Here is an 8,336-nt window from a genome sequence, read left to right as displayed (position 1 = left end):
AAGAGGCGCTTGGTGTCTCACTTGTGAATAGAGTTTGTTTTTTTGTTTGTTTTTAACTTGTTTTGTTTCCATGGTACTAGGGATGGAACCCAGGGGCATTCTATCTTGGAGCTATTTTATTTTTAATTTTGAAACAGGCTCCTACTAGGTTGCTGAGGGTTTTGCTAAGTTGCTGAGATTAGTCACAGCCTGCAATCCTCCTGCCTCAGCCTCCCAAGCACTGCGGCTGCAGATGGTGTGCCACCTCATCGTGTCTTGTCGTTCACAAGGCACTTGTATCCGGCCATTTCATCGCCTCAGACGTCGGCCTTAGTGAGTTCAATGTGTTACATAAATATTTACTCTGATTTTTCTTTTGGTTTTTTTTTGTGTGTGTGGGTTTGGGGATGGAACCGAGGGGCATTCGACCGCCGAGATACACCCCCTGCCCTATTTTTTTTTATTCTTTATTTTGAAACAGGGTCTCACTGAGTTGAAGAGGGCCTCACTAAGTAGCTAAGGCTGTCCACGAACCGCGATCCTCCGGTCTCAGCCTCCCGAATGCTGGGATTACAAGCGTGCGCCACCACGCCCAGCAAATCCAGTATTTCCTGATTTCGGGTTAATTTCAGTTCATGTATACTACCAAGTATAACTGCATCATAACCCTTGTCCCACCTGCGTGTCAAGTGTATACCTTGCCCAGAATTACACACAGTGAAGCATGGGTGCAACTAGAAAAAGACATAAGATTTCCTTCTTAGTTGGGCGTGGCAGCCACACCTGTAATCCCAGTACAAGAGGATCTCAGGTTCCTGGCCAGCCTCAGCAATTTAGTAAGACCCTCAGCAACCTAGTAAGACTTTGTTTAAAAATTAAAAATTGCTGGGTGTGGTGGCGCACACTTGTAATCCCCGCGCTTGGGAGGCAGAGACAGGAGGATTGCACAGGTTCGAAGCCAGCTGCACTGGCTTAAGAGACCCTGTTTCCAAATAAAAATATAAAATAGGTCTGGGAGTGTAGCCTGGAGGTAGAAGGGCTTCCAGGAACCCCAGTACCACCAAAAATAAATAAATATAAATAAAAATTAAAAATAGTACTGAGGTATATCTTGGAGGTAGAAAGAGAAAGAACCTTCTTAAACTCAAAATCCTACTATTTATTTATTTATTTATTTATTTATTTATAGTATTAGGGTTTGAACCCAGAGAATTCTACCTCTTGATAAGTTGGGTCCTGCACTCGTATGACTTTGTGTCACATGACCTCTGCACGGGCAATGGGGGGCCGACCCCCCCCCCCGCGAGAATTGGGCGTTCCCGTGAGTAAACCCTCATCTCGCGAGATTCATACCTTGAAAAGGAGAGCCCTCGTCCTCTAGCTTCGGACAGGGGCACGGGCCCCACGGTGCCTCGCCCTGATCCCCGGGAGAGCCGTGCCATTAAAACTTTACATGCCACGTGTACGGGACTTCTCTCGTGTTTTTCACACTCCGCCATACTCACATATTTTTTATTTTACTCACATAATTTTTTATTTTACTTAACACCTCTAAGCCATGCTCCCAGCCCTTTTTTCCTTTTTTTTTTTTTTTTTTTTCCTTGAGACGGGGCCTTGAATCTGGCAATGCTCCTGTTTCAGCTTCCCAAGTACTAGGATTTCAGGGGCAGGGGTATCCCCACTACGCCCATCTCTACCTTTCCTTTAATCTCTACTTCCTCTAAGGAACTTTTTCCAGTCTTCCCAGTTACAATGAACCACCTTTATTTCCACCATATTTCCATATACTGGCTTGGGCGTCTGTGTGACTATTCTCTGTCTTCAGTTAAATTCAATTATCCTGCACCAACCAACTCACCCATCCCCAACTCAACTCTGGATTACAGCCTCTTGAAAGATTAAGATTCAGGCCTGATACTTTTTAAGAGCTTCAATACTCTAGCCAAGATCTGTACATATTGGGTGCTTGATAAATACTGGCAGAATAGAGTGGCTATACAGAATCCGTGATCACATCTGAATTTGAATCACACTTTAAGTTCCCTCTGAAGACTTTCCCGAGTTTGGGGTTTTTTTTATTAATATGCATAGTAATATCCATGTCATAGGAAGATGTCTGAGCATCAAAGGCTAGCCTTGGCTTATCTGAGATCTTTTTGTTTGTTTGTTTGTTGGTTTGTTTGTGGTACTGGGGTTCCTGAAAACCCTTCTACCTCTGGGCTAAACTCCCAGACCTAATATTATATATATATATATATATATATATATATATATATATTTTTTTTTTTTTTTTTTTTTTTTTTTTTTGAAACAGGGTCTCTTAAGCCAGCCAGGCTGGCTTCGAACCTGTGCAATCCTCCTGTCTCAGCCTCCCAAGTGCGGGGATTACAAGCGTGAGCCATCACGCCCGGCCTTTATCTGAGATGAGGAGCACTTCTCTGCATGGAATAGTAAGAACAAGAAGGCCTGACTCTAGCCTTCCCAAGTTCCTGTCCAGAGCTCAGGTCCCCTGCAGCCCACAGTCCCTGCAAACTATCCCAGTCCCTGACTAATCCTTGGAGCGTCAGCAAGGCAGCTGTCCTGGTTTAGGTCAGCCACGCAGGGCTATCTGAGAAGTGTGGGGTTTCTTCTCTGCCACTGCCCTCAACAGCATCCCTCTGGTCCAGAACCTGGCGCCCACACCTCACAATTGTTTGCAATTCAACAAATGTTTGACTGCTTACTGTGTTCCAGGAACTGCGCTTCAGCCAAAAGAGACAAAAGGTTGACCGATGCATAATTCTACCCTCCAGGAGCTCAGTCTACAGAGAGCTGGGGAGTACACAGATAAACTAGTCTCCCACAGAGCAGACTGCCCTAGCAGCCAATGAAGAGATAAGTCCAGGGCCCCAGGACTCCAAAGGGGAGATCTACTCTCAATCTGGTCAGAAAAGGCTGTGCAGGAATAGAGGCGTTTGAGTTGTACTGACAGGAGTGAAATGATATCTGTGGAGGTGGAGAGGCGGCTCAGGCGGAAAGAACAGCCCCAGCAGAGCAGAGGTGGAAAGAATGAGAGGCATGCGAGTTACAGCCAGCACTCGATCAGGGCGGAACCTGGAGCATAACCGGTGGGGGAAGTGGCTCCCAGGGACTGCCTCTTGACATTCACTCAGTCCCACTAGCCCCTCCCTGTAAAGAAGGTTCTGGAAGACTGGACCAATTCCTTCCCCCATCCTCTAATCTCTCTCTCTCTCTCTCTCTCTCTCTCTCTCTCTCTCTCTCTCTCTCTTTCTCTCTCTCTCTCTCTCTGTCTCCCTTTCCTCATTTCTTTCATTCACTTCAGTGAAGCCAGCTGCCATGTTCTAAAATGCCATATAGAGCCAGACATGGTGATGCATGCCTGCAATCCCAGTACTTGGGAAGCTAAGACAGGAGGATCACAGGTTCAAGGCCAGCCTTGGCAAGTTAGTGAGAGCCTATATCAAAATCCAAAAAATGCTGGGAGTGTAGCTTGGAAAGAGAATGCCCCAGGACTCAATCCTCAGGACCTCTCCACACACACACACACACACACACACACACACACACACACACACACGGAGCAGCTCAATTGGCAAGGAACTGAGGCTAGACTCCAGATGACAGCCAGGAGGCCCTTGATGAGCAGTAGCTCACAAGAAACAGAATCCTGCCGATAAACCCCTGGGTGGGCTTGGAGTGAGATCCCATCCCACTCAAACCTTGTGTTGACTGTGGGTCCAGCTGGCACCATGATCATGGTCTTATGTAGGACCCTGGGCTGGGGAACTCCATCAGGCCATGCCTGGATTCCTGAGCCATAGAAACAGGTAGTAAACGTTCACTATTTTAAGCATTTTGAGATCATTCTGTATGTAGTAATAGATAATTAATATACCTGGAAAGGATTAGAGATCCATTTTGAAGACTGTTCATTACCAGACTTATACAGCTGATCTATGACTAATATAGCTTGCCTATATCTGCTAAAGAATTGGGAGCTATTGAGCCAGGTGTGGTGGTGCATTCTTATAATCCCAGTATTTGGGAGGCTGAGACAGGAGGATTGCAAGTTCAGGGACAACCTCAGCAACTTGATGAGGCCCTCTGCAACTTAATGAGTTCCTGTTTCAAAGGGTTAGGGGATAGCTCAAAGCCAGAATGCACCTGGGTTCAATCTCCAGTACCAAAAAAAAAAAAGGGGGGGGGGTATTAAAGATCATAAGCAGGGACACGGCAGAGGAGTAAGGACGCGGTGGAGGAGCGAGGACGCGGCGGAGGAGCACGTTTCAAACACGGAGCTGGCAGGGGTCACAGGAGGAGCTGGAACATGAAGACAGACTCCCATGTTAAGAAGTCGTGCAAAACTCGAGCTCACTGCTCCCTGATGAGACTTGAGGGACAGGGACAGTGGAAAGGAACAGGAAGACAGGAAGGCTATGACTTGGGTTCATCTGGTCTTGGCTGTAGATAGAAAGTGGGGGTGAAGGAAATGGGGGAAATCAAAATATGACCCCAAAGAATCAGGAATAGGAAACTGGGAATATGGAAACAACATTCACAGAGATAAAGACCACAGAATGAAAAGCAGGCTTGTGGCTGAAGTTGAATTCAGTAGTGTGAGGGTCACTGGCCTAGAGATCAGAATCTGTGCCTTATCAGGCTAGAGTTACAAGTCAGAACTGTTAGGTTGAAAATAGAGTTAGAGGGCTTAGAAGAAAGGTAAAAACACCAACCAGGTTATCAGAGACCACTATTTTATCAGGCTCCAAACCCAGTACCCTCCAGAAAGTCAGCTGGCCGTAGGGGAAGGGACCGATGGGCCACGCGTCTGGAGAGTTGTGAGTCACATGGGGGGTCGGAGGCACCGCTGTTCTATAGGCATGCCGATTCTCACGACATCTGTAGCATCGCAACGTTTGGAGTCTCGAGGCACCTGGAGTCTCGCAATATCTCCGCTTCTGGCTTCTGCTGTGAGATCACATAGGGGAGGGACCCAACTTATCAAGAGCCTTCCTGTCTTAACACATAGCCTGCAGCTTGGGAATCACAGCCCCACGCTTTCCTTTTGAAATCACAGAGAGCACAACATGGGGGACCCACTGGCTTGTCGCCAAGGATGACAGGGAGGCTGGGATCCTGCTGGGGGGACCAAGGGCTTTGTCCATGATTCAGCTGGACCCTGACAAAGGTGTACATATTTCCTTGCATGAATAAACCAAAGACTTGCTCAAGGAGTGAAATTAAGCAACATTAGGTCTCATTCCAAATGAAAACTCATATCTATGTCATAAAAAAAAAGATTTTATCATATAGAAACATAAAGCTGAGTGGCGGTTGCCAGGAACTGAGGAGTGGGGGGAAGAAAAGTTGCTCAGTGGATATAGACTTTCTGTTTTTTAAGATGAAAAAGTTCTGGAAGTTGTTTGTTCAGCAGTGTGAAGAGAGTTAATACCAAACTATGCATGTAAGTATCATTAAGATAGGAAAGTTTCTGTTACGTGGATTTTATCACAATTTTTAAAAAGATTATTTGTTGGAGCCGGGCGTGGTGGCACACGCCTGTAATCCCAGCGCTTGGGAGGCCGAGACAGAAGGATCACACAGGTTTGAGGCCAGCCTCAGCTACTTAGTGAGGCTCTCAGCAACTTAGTGAGACCCTGTTTCCAAATAAAATAGAAAATAGGTCTGGGAGTGTAGCCCGGAGGTAGAAAGCCCCTGGGTCTAAGAATTCCTGGCACCTCATCAACAGACTGCTGCTGCATCGAAGAAAACAACTGAAATAACTATCCTATACTGGCCACTTGCTGTATGCTATGTGGTTGTAAATTAATCCTCACAAAAATCCAATGTGATGGTCTATTGTCAATCTCAGAGAAGCTGAGAAATGTACAGGAGATGCACAGCTGACGAGTCACAGAGCCAGTGTTTCCAATAACGTGCTAGTTCCTATGCTACACCGCCACCGGTTGAAATGTAGAAAAACAAGCTTACCATGCACAGTGGCACACACCTGGAATCCCAGCTACTTGGGAGGCTGAGTCAGCAGGATCCCAAGATCAAGCCCAGCCTGGGCAACTCTCTCAAAATAAAAAATAAAAAGGCTGAATTAAGCTCTGCTGTGTGTATATCCCACATTTTCATTATCCATTCATCCTTTGGCAGACACCTAAATTGGTTCAATAACTTGGCTATTGTGGATTATGCTGCTATTAACGTGGGTATGTGGGTATCACTGTAGTATTTGTGTGGGAGGGGGGTACTGGGGATTGAACCCAGAGGCATTCTACCTATGAGCTACATTCCAGTCCAATTTTATTTCTTATTTGGAAGCAGAGGTTGATTAAAATCTTACTACTTGCTGAGCCTGCCCTTGAACCTGTGATCTTCCTGTCTCAGCCTCCCAAGTACTGGGATTACAGGCATGTGCCACCACACCTGGCCATCAGTACAGTATTCTGACTTTCTTTTGGACAGATACTGAGGAGATACTGAGGAGTACTACAGCTGAGTCATATGATGGCTCCATTTCTAGGTTGTTTTTTTCCTTGTGGTACTAGGCATGGAACCCAGGGTTATTCTGCCTGTGAGCTCTACCCCCAGCCCATTTTATTTATTTATTTATTTGTTTATTTGTTATTTGTTTGTTTATGGTACCCTGGGTTAAAACTAGAGACATTCTACCTCTGAGCTATAACCCAAGCCTTTCTTATTTTATTATTTGGAAACAGGCTCTCACTAAGTTGCTGACAGCTTCACTAAGTTGCTGAGGCTGACTTCAAACCCTGTGATCCTCCTGTCTCAGCCTCCCAAGTACTGAGATTACAAGCATGTGTCACCATGCCCAGAGAGTCCTCTATTTTGAAATAGAATCTCACTAAGCTGCCGAGAGGAACCTGTGATAGTCCTGTCTCAGTCTCCTAAGTACTGAGATTACAAGTGTGCACCAGTATGCCCGACTCTACTTCTAGTCTTTTGAGGAACCTCCATACTGATCTTCGTAGTGGCTGTACTAATTTACGATCCCACCAACAGCATATGAGTGTTCCCATTTCCCCACATCCTCACCAGCATTTATTAGTGTTTGAATTCTTTTTTTTTTTGAAGGGGGGGGGTACCAGGGATTTAATTCAGGAGCAATCTACCCCTGAGCTACATCTTCAGCCCTATTTTTTATTCTTTATTTTGAAACAAGGGCCTCATTAAGTAGCTGAGGCTGGCCACGAACCTGTGATACTTCTGTCTCAACTTTCCAAGTACTGGGATTACAAGTGTGGGCCACCATGCCTGGCTTTGTTTGTATTCTTGATGATTGCCGTTCACAATGGGGTGAAGGTGAAATCTCAGTGTCGTTTTGATGTTGGTTTGCATTTTCCTGGTTGCTACTGATTCAAGCATTTTTTTCATATATATATATATATTTGTCGGCCACTTATAGGAAAATGGATTAAACTAGAGAACATCACGCAAATTAAGATCAGCCAGACTCAGAAAAATCGAGGGCCATGTATTTTCTCTCATGTGTGGAAGCCGGAGAGAAAAAAGGAGGGAAAAGGCAATGAGGAGAAGGCCAGGAGAATAGGGAAAGGTGACTGGGGGAAGAAGACCAAATAATGTTACGTTCATATGTGAATATATCACTACCAATCTCACTACCGGGAGGACCATACAGGGAGGGAGGGAAAGTATCGCTTTGAATCTCACTATGATATATAATTATAATGCACCAATAAACTTTTTTTGTGGTACTGGGGGTGGAACCCAGGGCTTTTCTACCTCGGGCTATACTCCCAGACCTTTTTTTTTTTGGGGGGGGGTTCTGGGGTTCCTGGAAGCCCTTCAGCCTCCGGGCTACACTCCCAGACCTATTTTATATTTTTATTTGGAAACAGGGTCTCCTAAGCCAGCGCACACGGCTGGCTTCAAACCTGCACGATCCTCCTGTCTCTGCCTCCCAAGCGCAGGGATTACAAGCGTGCGCCACCACACCCGACACCAATAAAAATTTTTAAGTAAATAAATAAAAATCATTGAGGATGCAGCTCAGTGGTAGAGTGCCCCTGGATTTAATCCCCAATGCCACAAAAAATAAAAATAACAAAAACAAAATAAGCTTAAGGTATGTGAAACAGCTTTAGGTGGGAATATTGGGATTAGGAGAATGTCACACAGTTTTAGACCAGAAACCGTATCTTATTGTTCTTTATAACTCCCACAGACTTCGGTGCAGAATAACACACTTGAAGACCTTCAAGAAACTGTTTTGAATAAATAAATGAATAATGAGTCATTGCTATTGTTGAAAAATTACCCATTCCTTCCACCCCTAAAAATTAAGGTAACTATAAACCAATTTACCA

Source organism: Muscardinus avellanarius (genome assembly GCF_963383645.1).
Source record: "Muscardinus avellanarius genome assembly, chromosome: 3".
Classification (NCBI taxonomy): Eukaryota; Metazoa; Chordata; class Mammalia; order Rodentia; family Gliridae; genus Muscardinus; species Muscardinus avellanarius.
This window is presented reverse-complemented; position numbering follows the sequence as displayed.